Here is a 16,690-nt window from a genome sequence, read left to right as displayed (position 1 = left end):
TGCGTTCATAGTAAAATGAACTCAGGGTCTTCAAAAAGATATTTGTCATCTCCTTCTCTTCTAAAGTAGGGGTGATCTGAGCAGCTAATTCTCTCCATCCCTACGCATATTCTTTGAACGTCTCTTTATCCTTCTGAGACATAGACCTCAATTGGTCTCTATCGGGTGCCATATCCATATTATACTTATACTGCTTGACAAAAGCTTCTCCTAAATCGTTGAAAGTGCAGATGCTTGCACTGTCCAACCCCATATACCATCTGAGTGCAGCACCGGTCAGACTGTCTTGGAAGTAGTGGATTAACAGCTGGTCATTATCTGTTTGGGTAGACATTTTGCGGGCATACATTACCAAATGACTGAGCGGACATAAGTTCCCTCTGTATTTTTCAAAGTCAGGCACTTTGAACTTCACCAGAATCTTCACATTCGGCACCAGACATATCTCAGTAGCACTTTTCTCAAAAAGATTTTTACCTCTCAACGTCTTCAATTCATTGCGCAACTCAAGAAATTGATCCTTCATCTCATCCATTTTCTCATAAACATCCGGACCCTCATATGGCTCGGAATGATAAATGGTGTCTTCTATGCGAGGTAAGGTGTGCACAAAGGGAGGTGGCACAGACATGACCGGGCTAGATGCCGGTATGGAAGCAAAAGTAGGCGCAAATCCTTCAGGCATGAAGTTCGGCGGCATTCCCCATGGGAATTTGACAGGCACGGCGGGTGCAAAATGAGCGGTAGCAACAGGCATGGTAGAGGTAACCACCTCTGAAATAACAGGCCTTTGAGGAGGAGGAGTTGCGGGTGTTGGAGTAGACTGGCTCTAGGCAGCTAGCACTGACTCCATCATGGCAATCAGGCGGGCGATCTCGTCCTACAACTCTCTATTCTCTTGCTCAAGATGTTCCATGATTCTCAGATGATTGGCGCGAGTGTTGTACCGATGAGTCAGCTTGGTTGAAGCACAGAAGAAACACCAATGAGACATCTGGCGAAAGAGAAACCTGCTTATGCAAATGATGCATGAAATGCAATGCTTGATTGTTTATTTTCATTTTTCAAGGAACTTACTATATTATTTGCAAATGTAGTATATAACAATAATTGCAACAATTTAATATGACCAAAATCTCTTTTATTTATATAATTGGAAGGATTACACTGAGTACAATTTCAGAAACCAAATGAAAAATACAACAGAAAAGGAGACTAGTCATCCTAAGGATCCCTAACAACAACATCATTAGATCTGGCTGTAGACGCATACTTCCTTCGAATGCGTCGAATCTCGGTCTCAAAAGAAGCCTTCATCTGAGTCTTCTCGAGGACAAGTTGATCAACAATCTTCTTTCAAGCAACCGAAGGCTGAGGCATGCTAGAAGATGAAACCTCTAACTCTCTCTTCCTCTTTGTCACTCGGTCTTCAAGTAGCTCAATAAGTGCATCCTTGTCCTTATACTCCAACTGCAACTCCTCATGCTTCTTGCTCAAAGCACGGAAACACTCTCCCCACATATCCTTCTCTTGCTTCATCTTGGTGAGTGTTCCTTCCAACTCATGTACATCTTGGTTAGGGAGAGTTAATGGCTCAACCACAACCATAGATAAAAGTCTCTCACAAGGATAAGGCATCTTCAACTCCAAAGCTCTCTTCTTTACCCAAAGGTGTAAGCTTCTAAAGCCACACAATTGCATGGACCAAGCTCGGGTCTTCCCTTCCTATGCACATTATGCCAAGCATGCATAATCTTCTGCTTCAAATATTGGGGATCTTTACCCTCTTTATAGAAAAGACCTTCTAACAAAGTGTTATTAGGTTTGTCTCTAAAGGGGAACCCAAGTTGTCGACGAGCCAAAGCAGGGTTGTAGTTAATTCCTCCTTGTGTACCAATGAGAGGCACATTAGAGAATTCACCACAACAATCAATAATCTCCAAACTTCTCAAAGAAGGATCATACCAAACTATATCATCATTAGTGAGAGATATAAGTCTCTGAGACCATCGTAGACATTGCTTGTTCTCCATTAAAGCAAGTGTCTGAGCCAATTGCGAAATAAACCCCTTGTACAGAAGAGGAATGCAACAGACAATAGTTCCACCACCCTTAGAATTCCTTAAATGCAAAGAGAAATACATATCACCCAACAAAGTGGGCACAGGATTCCTAATCAAGAAAAGTCTAATGGCGTTAACATCAATAAAACCGTCAATGTTAGGGAACAAAGCTAATCCATAAATAAGCAACACAAAGATAGATTCAAAAGCCTCCATACTACCGGCTTGAGCAAAAGCAGTAGCTTCCTTGATGAGGAAATCAGATGGCAACCCAAACAATCCTCCTTTCTTCATCCAATGGGCCTCTATCTTTGACTTCTTCAAGTGAAGAGCTTCGGCAATAAGATGAGATTTTGGAATCTCTTCCAATCCACTAAAAGGTACCTTGCTAGAAACATGTATTCCCAAGAGATGGGCATACTCCTCCAACGTAGGCACAAGCTGATAATCAGGAAAAGTGAAGCAACGGTAGAGAGGATCATAGAACTGCACTAATACACTCAAAAATCCTTCAACCACATCAGCAAATAAGATAGACAGAAGCTTTCCATGATGTTGTTTGAAGTCCGTGGGATTTAATACAAAAGATGATAGCTTCCTTAACTCTTTCAAGTCTGGACATCTGAAACTGTACTTCTTAGTGCTCCTTCGTCCATAATCCATGGTCTGAAAATATTTGCAAATAATACCTTAGTTCCTTGAAATTTTCATGTGATGAATGTTATGATGCGCATGAATGTATGAATGCAACAATCACAAATAATGGATCACACACAAGGCAAGCAAACAAAGGTCAAGGGATGAATCAAGTCATTCTCAAGATCAATCATCCATTTTGGTGGATTATGGTTTACACCTTATCAACACCCAAGTTCCATTGATATTGACAAACCTTGATTGGATCAACCAAGAATTAAGGGTTTGTTGTGAGTCACGAGCATGGAGTCTGGGTAAGAACCATCCCAAAGGAGTGAACTAAGTATAAAAATCTATAGATTATGTTCTAAAAAGTTCTCAGAGTCTTAATTCCATCTATCGAATATTACAGGTTAAGATGACTGACTCATCGACCCATAATATTCTCAAGAGAAACTCGTCTGAGTGTACTATCGCGTAACAACTGTTATCAAGTCTACATTTAAACAGTCTCCGCACTATGTCCTAAATAGGCCAAGAGGGGGTAAATGTTCTACGGTCCTTAGCTTCTCCGACCCAACTTAGAGATAGTAATGCCAAACCATAAATACGTGTGTGACATTTCCAAATCCAAAAGGGTCTCCACTGAGCAGATGGATCTCAAGCAAACTTGTTAAGGACTATTCCACACAAGTCGAACATGACTATACCATCCTCCTATCTTAATTGCAATCAAGTTTGGGTTAGAACTTATCTCACCACTCAGAGATCACCAAGCAAAACAAGCAAATTATATCACACAAATATACATACATCACATATATACAATTATATACACACAAAAAAGTAGGCTAAACCCACTAGAGACTACTCCCCAGCAGAGTCGCCACCTAATTTCTGTAGCGGTAAATTCATGATCATCACGCTATGGATAAGCCAGACATCAAATAACAAGAGTCGCTACCATACTTTTATTGTTTCCAAGGGAAAAGGGAAAAGTACAAACAAAACCCAAAAGTAAGAAGTTTTCAAATCAAAACTAATAAGACGCCAGCGATTACAAGTAAGACGGTTGGTTACACAGAGGGAAGGTGTTAGCAGTCAAAGTGTCCTAGGTACTCCTAGGGAGCCCTTTCTTGTATTTTGGATAAAGTGATGTTTACAAACAAATAGAATGGGGGGATGAGAAAACAACTCATTAATTATATTTTTGCGTTTGACAAGACCTTCGGACTTGTGCCTACGTACCAAGATAAAAATGAGGGATCAAAACCTCGTACTTCGTGATAACAATTTCATAGTGGGTACATTATTGTTTAATCAAAAATTAAGTTTGAAAGGCACAATGGCCTATAAAATGGTTTGAATGGGTTAGTTCTTTTGGCTTTTGAAAATTTTAAGTCAAGTATAGTTAAGTTTATTTACATGTTTGATTAAGAAAAAGAAGTTTGAAATTCCAATAGCATAAGGCCAAAGTTTCTAGTTTGCAAAGTGGTCTAAGTTTAGAAAATAACAAGCTCAAACAAATAAGTTTTTTAAAAGGAGAGAGAGTTTTTGAATTTAAAGAGACGGGGAGGAGATGAAGAGACTAATCCTAAGCATACATTTAAAAGTTAAGAGTTGAAAAGATCTGACTGATGGGTAGCAATCCAATAGGCAAGAATGCCATATAGAAACCCCAAATTCCCTTGGATGTTAGAACAAGCAACAAATAATGCATACAATATTATCTTGAAGAGCAAGGCATCAAATAAATATAGCCTCATCCAAGCTTTAGCCACTCCATGATCAGGTCAAAATATTAGCCTCATACAATATTAGCTTTAACCACAAGCCACAAGTCAAAATAACAACTACCCAATGATCAGGTCAAAATAACAACTACACAAGCCAAAGGAAGGAACAAAAGCCATGTTTCCACACAATACCATGAAAGATGGGAGACTTTCAATCTCACTAACTAGAATGATATGCCTTTTGTATCAAAAATTTAGCGTTATGTTAAGCAATCGTAATTAGACTTATGTAGAAGTCACAACTATTTGAGGTCGAGCAATAGAATTTTGGTGTCAATGCATGTTAGAGACATAGTATAATGGACTATGCTCATGAAACATACCACACAAAAAGAATATGCAAAAAGGTGGCTTAATCTCATCCATACTCAGGTTGATTTTTTAATCAACTAGCTTTAGGACTTTGGGATATCATAGGCCAAATGAAATGGATGCATAAAAAAGGGGAATTAGATGAAGGGGGGAGGGAATGGATCAAAACTCAAATTGGCCAAAGGAGGACTTTTACCAAATTAGGATCATTCATTCATTTTGGGAGATAGAATATACATTCCATCAATCCCCTAAATCCAATAATCTTAACCTAGCAAAGTCAAATCTACCTTGACCAAGGCCCAACAACACAACTCAAACTTATACAGATCATAAAGATAGCTCAACACAATTATTTGGCATTTATTCAATTTAAAAATACTAAAAATAATACATTAAATTAAATATGGTTTGTCAAATTCCTAAAACCTCATCAAAACACCAAAGAAATGGCCATGAGATTTATCATAGGTCAAACAAAGTCAAAGGACCTTGGAGAAAAATTTTCAGAATTTTTGCAGACTTAAAAGTATTTTTAAATAATTAAAAATATTCACAAAATCAATTAAATCATGAAAAATATTAATAATGATCCAAAAGTTATTTTTAATTCAAAATATGAAAGAGGAATTTATTTTAAATTTTTTGGTGAAACTCTCGTATTTTTTGAATCATTATTAGAATTAATATGAATTAATGAAAATCAAATGAAATAAAATGAAAATAAAAAAATATAAAAAAACGTGGACCACTTGATCTCCCTCATTAATTGAGGTGGCAAATCAAGTGGATGGAAACGTGCATTCCATGGTGGAACTTAGTCAGCGCGCCACACGCGTGGTAATCACATTAACGCTCAAGATTAAAACAATTTAAACAAGATCAATGGCTCAGAACCTATCCAGCAGACCACCGGCGCTGGACCTCCGGTCACCTTCTTAGGAGAGGTCCACTGGACTGGTTCACTCATCACCATCAAGAAAATGAAAAAAAAAGGATATGATCAGAAATAAAAAATAGCATAGAGCACGAATCTAACCTCAATTTTAATTAACTCCACACATATAGAAGGATATGAGGAGTTGAATTTTAAGGTGTGTCAACTGAGTTGCTTCTATTTGACCTCAAAGCAACTCAATCTTCTTGCCTACATTGGTAGGACTTCAGACAACCAAAGATCCAAGAGAATTGAGTGAGAATCGAAGAGAAGAAGTTTTCTGAAATTTACCTTCAATGTTGTGCAGAAATGGACCTTGCTTGCTTCAGACTTCATCTAATCACACTTGAGAAGCTTGCAGAAGAGGTTTGGCAATGGTACAAAACTTTGGATGAAGGAGAATGGCGATCCAAAACGCAGTGGAATTTAAAATTTTCTCCTTTAGTGATCCTTACGAATGGGCATGATCAGTGATAGAATCGTTACCTCTTGTGATGATTGAAATCTTTGATGTAGATCTACGGAGCAATCACGAACGTTGAACGACGACAACGCCTCTACTCAGTCCACACAAACGGATTCCTTCAATCTTAGTGCTAGCTACTACGAATGAAGGCTTTGAGTGTGAGAGAGAGAGAGAGAGAGAAAAACGAAATTACAACTTCGCAAATGCTTCTGCGCAAGGGTTATATTTATAGAACCACTTGTGTGGGTTATAAGCTAAAAATCCCACTTAAGTGTATGTGGCCCATATCTTATAATATGCAAAGATCACTTAAGCGCATGGTACCTTACCATATTTCGTATTCTACTTAAGTATATCGTACCTTACGGTGTTCTACAATTCACTTAAGTGCACTGTACCTTACGGTGTTCCTTAGTTACTCTATCTCTCATAAATCCGTCCTTTTGTGTGTGACCCTGTAGGTTTTCGCGGCATTGGCAATTATATTATATTGCGCATTTAACATAATAAACAGTGAGCAGTATCTAGCAACACATCACTGCTACCCAAGACACGAGAATGTCATGTGATCTGACAAATCCTTCTGTGATAATACTTATGTGTATAATTACCCTTTTGCCCTTATGTCTAAATTGAACACAAGGCATAGACCGTGTCATCCTTGTCCAGTTCAATCTTGGGCCCATAGACATTTATCTTGTTACGCAGGATGGGAAAATTCCATCTTGGTCACTCATATCCCTTAGCATGCTTCGTGGAGTACCCATCAACTGTCTTTATGGTCATGCAGTTACGGACAATGTTTGATCAGCAACAAGGCACTCGACTCTACATCTAGGGTCCATAGTGGTTTCAGGTCGAAGGGTGGTATACACCATTATCACCATGAGAATAACTTATGACACTTTGCAAAACATTCTATATAGTATTCTCATAGCGAGTAAATCCAATATAAATATTACTCTTAATATTCATACTTATGTTTAAGACTTGATAACTCCTTATCCATGATCCATGAGATGTGATCATCAGTCTATATACATAATAGTCTTAATGCTTTAATGTTATCCCACTTCATAATAAAGCTCGAATACGAATACTTTAAGAATAATGTCCTTATGTTGAATATGATCTCATGATTAAGTCACACTTGATACATTAAACAGACTAGCTATTCTAGGGACTTTATTAAACAAACATAATAAAGAAAAAGCCTTTTAATTATTAATAAATAACTCTGATACAAGTACCAAAAGTATTGGCCTTTGGGGCTTACACGAACAATCTCCCACTAGCACTAGAGCCAATCAGGCATACCCCTAATGCCCATAGATCTAGTATGGCCATCATGCTTTTGCTGCACAAGAGGCTTTGTTAGTGGGTCAGCAATATTGTCAAGTGTAGGTACTCTGCATATTTTCACATCTCCTCTATCTATTATCTCTCGAATGAGGTTATAACACCTAAGTATGTGTTGGGATCTATGGTGAGATCTAGGCTCCTTAGCTTGTGCGATAGCACCATTGTTATCACAATAGAGACCCATGGGATCCATAATGCTAGGAACTATGCCAAGTTCACTAATGAACTCTTTGATCGAAACAGCTTCCTTTGCTGCACTTGAGGCAGCAATATACTCGGCCTCGGTTGTAGAATCAACAATTGTATCTTGCTTTGAACTTTTCCAGCTCACAGCGCCACCATTTAAGCAAAACACATAACCATATTGCGAGCTAAAGTCATCCTTATCTCTCTGGAAGCTAGCATCGGTGTATCCGATTAAAGCCAGCTCTTCCTGACCTCCATATATTAAGAATGAGTCCTTAGTCCTTCTCAAATACTTAAGGATATTCTTGACAGCTACCCAATGAGCATCACCAGGATCAGATTAATACCTACTCGTTGCACTTAAAGCATACGAGACATCTGGTCGAGTACATAACATGGTATACATGATACATCCTATTGCAGATGCATATGGAATCTTATTCATGCGATCCCTTTCTTCCTTAGTTGAAGGGGATTGTGTTTTTGATAGACACAGGCCATGTTGCATAGGTATGAATCCTTTCTTGGAATCATGCATATTAAAGCGTCTCAGCACTTTGTCTATGTATGTACTCTGACTTAGGCCAAGCAGTTTTTGTGATCTATCTCTATAGGTTCTGATTCCTAATATATAGGCTATTTCACCTAGGTCCTTCATAGAAAAGCATTTCCCCAACCAGACTTTACTTGTTGTAGGATAGGTACATCATTTCTAATGAGTAATATGTCATCTACATATAATACCAGGAAAACGATCATGCTCCCGCTAACCTTCTTGTAGACACAAGGCTCATCTTCATTATTGATGATTCCATATTCTTTTAATGTTTCATCAAAACGAAGGTTCCACCTTCTGGAAGCTTGCTTCAATCCATAGATTGATCTTTGTAACTTACATGTCTTTTGGGCTTCTTCAGGCATGTCAAATCCTTCAGGTTATGTCATGTACACATCCTCAAGAAGATTCCCATTAAGGAAAGCAGTTTTGACATCTATCTTCCATATTTATAATAATGATATGCAGGGATAGAAAGTAAAATCCGAACATACTTAAGCATTGCAACTGGTGAAACGGTTTCATCATAGTCAACCCCATGAATTTGTTTATATCCTTTTGCAACCTGTCTTGCCTTATAAGTATGTACCTTACCATCCATGTCAGTCTTCTTTTTGAAGACCCACTTGCCTCCTATAGGGTTAACTCCTATAGGAGGCTCTACCAAGGTCCAAACCTGGTTTGTGTACATGGAATCCATTTTAGATTTCATGGCTTCTAGCCACTCCTCAGACTCGGGACCAGTTATGGCCTCTTGGTAGGTCACAGGCTCATCTTGATCCATGAGTAATACATCACCTTGATCAGTTATGAGATATCCATACCTCTCAGGTAAGTGACGTATCCTGCTTGACCTATGCTGGTCTTGTTCTACTTGAAATTAATGAAAATACAAGTATCAATAACATATTTAGTTAGGCCTTTAATTAAATATGCTCCCACTATTTTACTCAAAACAAATGACCCTCACCATTTGATTTGGAAAATCCCGTTGGAAGATTTTGTAGTGGGTCGAGATCCATATTTCACTTTGTTCTAAGTTCGCGTAGGCGGATTACACAAAACTAGGTTATTACACAAAACTAGGTTATTACACAAAACCTACATTATTCGATACTAGTCTTGATGAGTGCTAAAATATGGAAAGCATAAACTTAATATTTAATTTGAGGGAATTTGCAATTATTCTGATCTCACCGGCTTATTTATCATATAAATCGTCTCTCACATACATCAATATACATTCACATGCATCAACAAACATAATGAAACAGTTATGGCCCCTAGCCCAATTGTTCTCCCAAGCCAATGACAGAACCTAAGCTAACCTAATAACGATCTAAGCTTCTCCAAGAAAGATCTTCAAGGTTGTCCTCCTTTGATATTGAGTTCTTCTCTTTCTTCATATTATTAAATTACACAAAAGAAACTCGTTTTTCATACGAGGGAGTGAGATGAGAGAAGAAGTTACATTAAGAGATTAAAAGAGAGGCACGACACGCAGGTCGTATTTTAAAAAACCCAAAACAAAATAAAGGAAAACTAAGGCCATAACCGATCACCACAAGACAATTATAATAAACACATTATTATTATTAATTTTAATTCCTTTAATTAATTAAAACCAAATTAAAGTTCGGCGATCGATCACACTATGCAGAGTTAGTCGGGGTCCGCTGCCCGGTCACAAAACAGAAACGCCGAGAATTATGACTATGTGAATGTGAAGATCGTCACAAAGCATGTTACGACCATCACGTCCAGCTTGTTACGACCGTCACAGGCCCATGACGAACGTCACGTGGCCAAAATCAGCGCTTTGAAACAGTCAACAGACATGATCCAACAAGCCCTCAATTCACAACTCTTTGACAGCACAACCCTTGTGCCGTCACTAACCCTAATGCACCAATTTCAGACCATCAAACACGCCTTGATTATTGATTCTGTATGATTGATCAACAGGTCATTGCTTCACCATACTAATGTCGGATTTCGAAGCAAACGGCCATTGATCGCTCAAATGAAAACAAACATTAAGTGTTTGAATGAACGAAACAGAAATAGTATATCATATATATCGTATTTTGCATTAGGATTACTTATATCATATATAATTTGATCGATCTCAATTGTGTAACCTATGGAGGATCGATGTATCGTTGCTTCACCATACAAATCTCGGTTCCGAAGCATAGTCAACATCAATCATCCAAATCGTACACACATGATGCCAAATTTAATTACTCGTTTATTCTTTGATTCATTCTGTCTTTTAATCATATTAATACAGAAAATAAATAGTTATTAGATGCATGGTTTCGTAAGTGGCTCTGATACCACTGAAGGAGAATGGTGATCCAAAATGCAACAAAATTTAAAATTTTCTCCTTTAGTGATCCTTACGAATGGGCATGATCGGTGATAGAATCGTTACCTCTTGTGACGATTGAAACCTTTGATGCAGATCTACGGAGCGATCACGAACGTTGAACGACGACAACGCCTCTACTTAGTAACAAATTCCTTCAATGCCAGTGCTAGCTGCTACGAATAAAGGCTTTGAGTGAGTGTGTGTGTGTGTGTGTGAGAGAGAGAGAGAGAGAGAAACGAAATTGCAACTTCGCCAATGCTTCTGCACAAGGGTTCTATTTATAGAACCACTTGTGTGGGCTATAAGCTAAAAAGCCCACTTAAGTGTATGTGGCCCATATCTTATAATATGCCAAAATCACTAAAGTACGTGGTACCTTACCATATTTCGTATTCTACTTAAGTACACTATACCTTATGGTGTTCTACAATTCACTTAAGTGCATCGTACCTTACGGTGTTCCTTATTTACTATATCTTTCATCAATCCGTCCTTTTTTGTGTGACCCTGTAGGATTTCGCGGCATTGATAATTATATTAAATCACGCATTTAACATAATAAACAGTGAGCGGTATCTAGCAACACATCACTGCTACCCAAGACACGAAAATGTCATGTGATCTGACAAATCCTTCTATGATAATACTTATGTGTATAATTACCCTTTTGCCCTTATGTCTATATTGAACACAAGGCAAAGACTGCGTCATCCTTGTCCAGTTCAATATTGGGCCCATAGACATTTATCCTGTTACGCGGGATGGGCAAATTCCATCTAGGTCACTCATGTCCCTTAGCATGCTTCGTGGAGTACCCATTAACTGTCTTTATGGTCATCTAGTTACGGACAACGTTTGATTAGCAACAAGGCACTCGATTCTAGATTTAGGGTCCATAGTGGTTTCAGGTCGAAGGGTGGTATACACCATTATTACCATGAGAATAACTTATGACACTTTGCATAACATTCTATATAGTATTCTCATAGAGGGTCAATCCAGTATAAATATTACTCTTAATATTCATACCCATGATCCAAGAGATGTGTGAAGGAGAATTGCGATCCAAAATGCAACGGAATTTAAAATTTTCTCCTTTAGTAATCCTTACGAATGGGCATGATCAGTGATAAAATGGTTACCTCTTGTGACGACTGAAACCTTTGATGCAGATCTACGGAGCGATCACAAACGTTGAACAATGACAATGCCTCTACTCGGTCCACACGAACGAATTCCTTCAATCTCAGTGCTAGCTGCTATGAATGAAGGCTTTGAGTAAGAGAGAGAGAGAGAGAGAGAGAGAGAGAGAGAGAGAGAGAGAGAAAGAGAAAACGAAAATGCAACCGCACTTAATGCTTTTGCACAAGGGTTCTATTTATAGAACCACTTATGTGGGCTACAAGCAAAAAAGCCCACTTAAGTGTATGTGGCCCATATTTTATAATATGCCAAAATCACTTAAGCACGTGGTACCTTACCATATTTTGTATTCTACTTAAGTACACCGTACCTTACGATGTCCTACAATTCACTTAAGTGCACCGTACCTCACGGTGTTCCTTAGTTACTCTATCTCTCATCAATTTGTCCTTTGTGTGTGACCGTGTATGTTTTCGCGGCATTGACAATTATATTAAATCAGTATTTAATATAATAAACAGTGAGCGGTATCTAGCAACACATCACTGCTACCCAAGATACGAAAATGTCATGTGATCTGAAAAATCCTTTTGTGATTCTACTTATGTGTATAATTACCCTTTTGCCCTTATGTCTATATTGAAAATAAGGCATAGACCGTGTCATCCTTGGCCAGTTCAATATTGGGCCCATAAACATTTATCCTGTTACGCAGGATGGGCAAAATCCATATAGGTCACTCATGTCCCTTAGCATGCTTCGTGGAGTACCCATCAACTGTGTTTATGGTCGTCCAGTTACGGACAATGTTTGATCAACAATAAGGCACTCGACTCTACATATAGGGTCCATTGTGGTTTCAGGTCGAAGGGATACACCATTATCACCATGAGAATAACTTATGACACTTTGCATAACATTCTATATAGTATTCTCATAGCTGGTCAATCCAGTATAAATATTACTCTTAATATTCATACCTATGCTTAAGACTTGATAACTCCTTATCCATGATCCATGAGATGTGATCATCAGTCTATATACATAATAGTCTTTATGCTTTAATGTTATCCCACTTCACAATAAAGCTCGACTATGGATACTTTAAGAATAATGTCCTTATGTTTAACGTGATCTCATGATTAAGTCATACTTGATACATTAAAGGGACTAGCTATTTGTAGCACCTCAAATTTGCACCCATCATTGTACATACCATCTCATATTAGGTCATAACATATCATAGTCCATTGCATAGCATTGCATTGCCCCCAGTTGCCTCAAGTGCAAGCAAGTCAAGAATTAGGTCAAACTGATCAGGAGGTCAGTCCACCAAGCAAGCAAGGTTGTTTCTCAAGGAGCCAAGGCCCTAGGGTTTGTCGAACAAGTTCACATGATTTGGAGGTCCATTTGAAATGTTTAAGTCAAGGTTTGGAGGTTCAGAGGTCATCAGTCCATGCACAATCAGTCAGAAACCCTAGAAAGTCAAAGTTGGTCAACTGCGGTTGATTTTATGATTTTGATGGATGGATTTGGTTTGAGAGAGCTTATTCATGTCTCAATAGGCCTCATATATCATGGCAATCAACATCATTGAAGAAAATCAAGTCAAACAGAAAATTTCCAGAAATAGAAAGTTGACCTGTAATTTTAACTGCCAAAAATGGAAACTTCTTGATCCCAAACTTACATCATGATACAAGCTTCAAATGAATTTTTGCCCAACATGAAAGTTGAAGATCTTGTTCTCCCATTTTCAAAAAGTCCAAGAACACCTAAATCCCATGTATGGTTTGCAAGATATGATCAACTCAATTTCAAAAATTTGTGAACTTCAAAGAGTCATATCTCATGAACCATAAGGCCAAATTTGATGGGGTTTCTTCCTACAAACTCCATTTAATCCCCTCTTTCCAAAAATTCATTCATCATTCACCAAAACCTTGCCAATCAAAATGGCATTTTTTGACTTGTCTCATTTAAATTCAAGTATGACCAAATGTTGACTTTTTGAATTAAGGCTTTTCAGCACAAGTGGCCATTTGGAAATTGTTTTAATGTTTATTTGAGACTTGTTTGCAAGCCCAACTCGGCCAGAACTTGCACCTCCACTTCCATATGGTCAAAATTAGCAAAAATGTGCAAATGGTTCCATTTGAGCTAATCAAGCTTACCATTCCATTAGCTGATGTTAAACAGAAGTATATAACACATTTTCTGTCACATTGAAGCAACCCTAGCAGCCTCTAAACCAGAAAAACTCTCATTCTCTCTCAAATTGCATTTTTGCACATTGCATTTTTCTGGCCAAAATTTCCAAAACCCTCGAGCATCCTTTGGTTCCTTCATCATCTGGACATCATTTGAGAGCCCTTTGCAACCTCAAATCCCTGCTGGAAGTTCCATTTCGTGCTCTGTTTTCTCAAGGTGTAGCCATGGCAGAATTTGTTTCAAGCTCCTACAAGGGTTGCTGAGCCACGATTGCTTCACCATTCAATTTGTGGAAGAAGAATCTTCATCTGTCTCGAGCATTTGCAAGCAAAAAGCTACTGAATCTTCACTGCTCATCACTTTTGGTAAGTTTTCGATTTACTTCTTTTTCTAAACTATGCCATGCTTGATGTAGGTCTTGGTATGTTGAGTCTATTGCAATTTGTATCATGAAAAATGGTTGACTGTGCTAGGAGAAATCTGAGTTTAAAGATTATTGGTCATTTTTTGTTTTGCACGATTCATTGATGATTAGCTTGTTTTAATGATTATGCTTGCTGGATATATGATGCTGGATGTTTGTTGTTTCGATTGCCATGATTATTTGCTGTTTCTGGGCATGTTGGTTTTCCATGATTCTTGGAGAAGATGATGAATACCCTATAGTTTAAACCCTAGAATCCAGAAATTCATGTGAAATATGTTTGGGTTTATTGCTGTTTGGATGTTGCATGAACATACTGTATTACTGCCATGCTGTTTGCCATGCTGTTTGAATTTCGACTGATGATGAACCATGAAGATGAATATGAAACATTGCTGTAGAAACCCTAGCTGTTTTTCCCGAATTCTATGTTAATATGATTGGTTGCTGGTTTGAATTTTCTGCCTCTGTACTGTTTCATTGAAAACTGGCCAATCAGAACATTCCATTTCGTGGCCTGAAACGCAGCGTTTGGTTAAGTAACGCGCGTATTTACTGAATTGCCACCGGTCAACCATGGTTGACTTATCCTTCCATGTTATCTTGCTCATGTTATTCCAATTTGTTACTTCACTTCTAAAATCCATTTCTCATTCATTTCAACTCCAAAAATCATGGGATTTTTTGCATTATGACCTGTTGAATGTCTAGTATTTTATCATGATTTTTATTGAATTTTTGGTTGGCTGGATTATAAATGGTATGAGGTTTATTGTCATGTATGCTTATTTGATACCTTTTGCCAATCCTTTTGTGAAATGATCATGTTGCATTCAATGACCCTGAAATTTTTTGTGGTTAATCTACACTCATTCACCTTTGTTTTGATGTAGAGTTTGTGCATTTATCATTTGTGGTTTGTTAGATATAAATTTTTGAAGTAGGGTGTGACAATTTGTGTCACACCATTGTTATGCAAGTTCATGATTTTTGTTGACATACTTCCTGGCCCTCAAATAATGTGAAATTTTGCATGAGCCATCTCTTATATGTCTAGTTGATGTGTGATTTTTCCTGGATTTAATTGTGCAATTTCCCATTTGTTTGTGAATTTTCTTCCCTGCCTAGTCAATTGTTGACTTTATGTGACACCTCTTGCCATTTCATTTGGGAAATCCTCATGCCTTGTTGTATGATCATGAAATTTCATATGTGCATACTAGACATCTTGAGCTTTGCATTGGTGTTGATCCCATCCATTTCTCATCTGTTTTCATTTTGTTATGATTTTTTGAAAACGACACATGTTTTGTTGACTTCTTTGTGCACACTTGAAATTGTGTTGACTTCCTGATTTTATTTGACCATCTTCCCATGATCCAAATGAGCTGAAATTTGATATGTATGCCATGTTATGGATTGTGATTGACCCTGAATTATTTGATAATTTTTGGAATTGAGTATGATTGCTTTTGAGCTAAGTCTTTCTGTTGACTTCATTGAGCATATTCAAATTTGCTTTGACTTCATGATTTTCATTGACTGCCTTCCACTTGTCCAATTGTGATGAAATTTTACATGCTTACCATGCTAGGTGTTAGGATTGATCATGAATTATCTGGTGATTTTTGAAAATGTTTGAGTTGACTTTTGATGCAAGTCTTTCTGTTGACTTCTATGTGCACCAATTTGCCATGCTTTGCCTTCTTTTGTCTATAAAATCATGATGATGAATGATATGCATGTGGGACCAATTGAGTTTACTTCTTGATTGTTTAAACTTGATTTTGGTTGACTTTCATTTGCTGTTTTGACTTTTATCATTTATTTTTGACCCTAGGCTTGCCCTAGTGGTCTCTTGGCTTATGTTGAGTTCATTTGTTTCAGGTTAAGCAATAATGCCTCAAAGAAACCATTGCCCATTTGATTAAGCTTGATTGTTTATCATGAGCTAATCTTTGTTTTGTAGGTTGCTTGGCCCATAAGCCTTGTGCCTTATGCTTTGCACATTTGCTTATCTGTTTTGACTGTCTTCATTTTGCTTTGACTGTTGAACTGTGTATTGATTTGTTTGACTATTTCAGGTACCATTTAGTTGCTTAAGTTCTTTGAACTTGCTTTGCTTTGCTATTTAGCAATTTGCTTTGAGGTAATCCCTCTTTCTTCATGTAGTCTGGAGACCCGGCCTGTTATTTGGCCGGGCAAACTGTCTGAAGTCCTCCTT

Source organism: Lathyrus oleraceus, chromosome 3, assembly GCF_024323335.1.
Source record: "Lathyrus oleraceus cultivar Zhongwan6 chromosome 3, CAAS_Psat_ZW6_1.0, whole genome shotgun sequence".
In the NCBI taxonomy this organism is placed as follows: domain Eukaryota; kingdom Viridiplantae; phylum Streptophyta; class Magnoliopsida; order Fabales; family Fabaceae; genus Lathyrus; species Lathyrus oleraceus.
This window is presented reverse-complemented; position numbering follows the sequence as displayed.